The sequence below is a fragment of the Mastomys coucha genome, unplaced genomic scaffold (genome assembly GCF_008632895.1).
Source record: "Mastomys coucha isolate ucsf_1 unplaced genomic scaffold, UCSF_Mcou_1 pScaffold20, whole genome shotgun sequence".
In the NCBI taxonomy this organism is placed as follows: domain Eukaryota; kingdom Metazoa; phylum Chordata; class Mammalia; order Rodentia; family Muridae; genus Mastomys; species Mastomys coucha.
This window is the reverse complement of record NW_022196903.1, coordinates 52007231-52007827: the sequence shown is the minus strand read 5'-3', so window position 1 is coordinate 52007827 and position 597 is coordinate 52007231.

The following is a 597-nucleotide window of genomic DNA, read 5'->3' as shown; positions in this document are numbered from 1 at the left end:
CCTTTTTTCAAGAGATCATACATCCCCAGAATCTGAATTAAAGATATAAATAGACTTGGAGAACACTAGTTTACTCTCCACACCTTATGACCATTAATTATGGTTCAAAATGGCCGTACGCCTCTCCCACTTTAAGTTCCATCCCATCAACTCTTGTGAAATTTCAGGTTTAAAGAACTAAATCCCAACTACCAAGACAAATAGTATTTTTCATTCCTTTTTGGATGGTCAGTGTAATTAGTTAATAGAATGACTAGTTATGGGTTTTCAGAAATCCATGTTGATAATATACCTACCTACCTCTTTCTTCTGTATTTATCCCCCTCTACACTCTAGGAAGCTGCCCTTTTCCTGGTTCACTGAGGAGATCACTTACACCCTGCTATTCTGCTCTCTACGTCATGCATCCCACCCCTATATGGTCAAAGCTCCCCTATTACTTTCCTGGTTTCTGTAGTTGCTATAAGCTACATACATCTCCCCAATAAGAGAGAACTTGGGACACTATGACAAGCACTATTATCGACACGGTATGACAAACAATAACTCACTGAAGATGACCAGATAGTGATCCTGTTTGTATATTTCTCTTTCAAA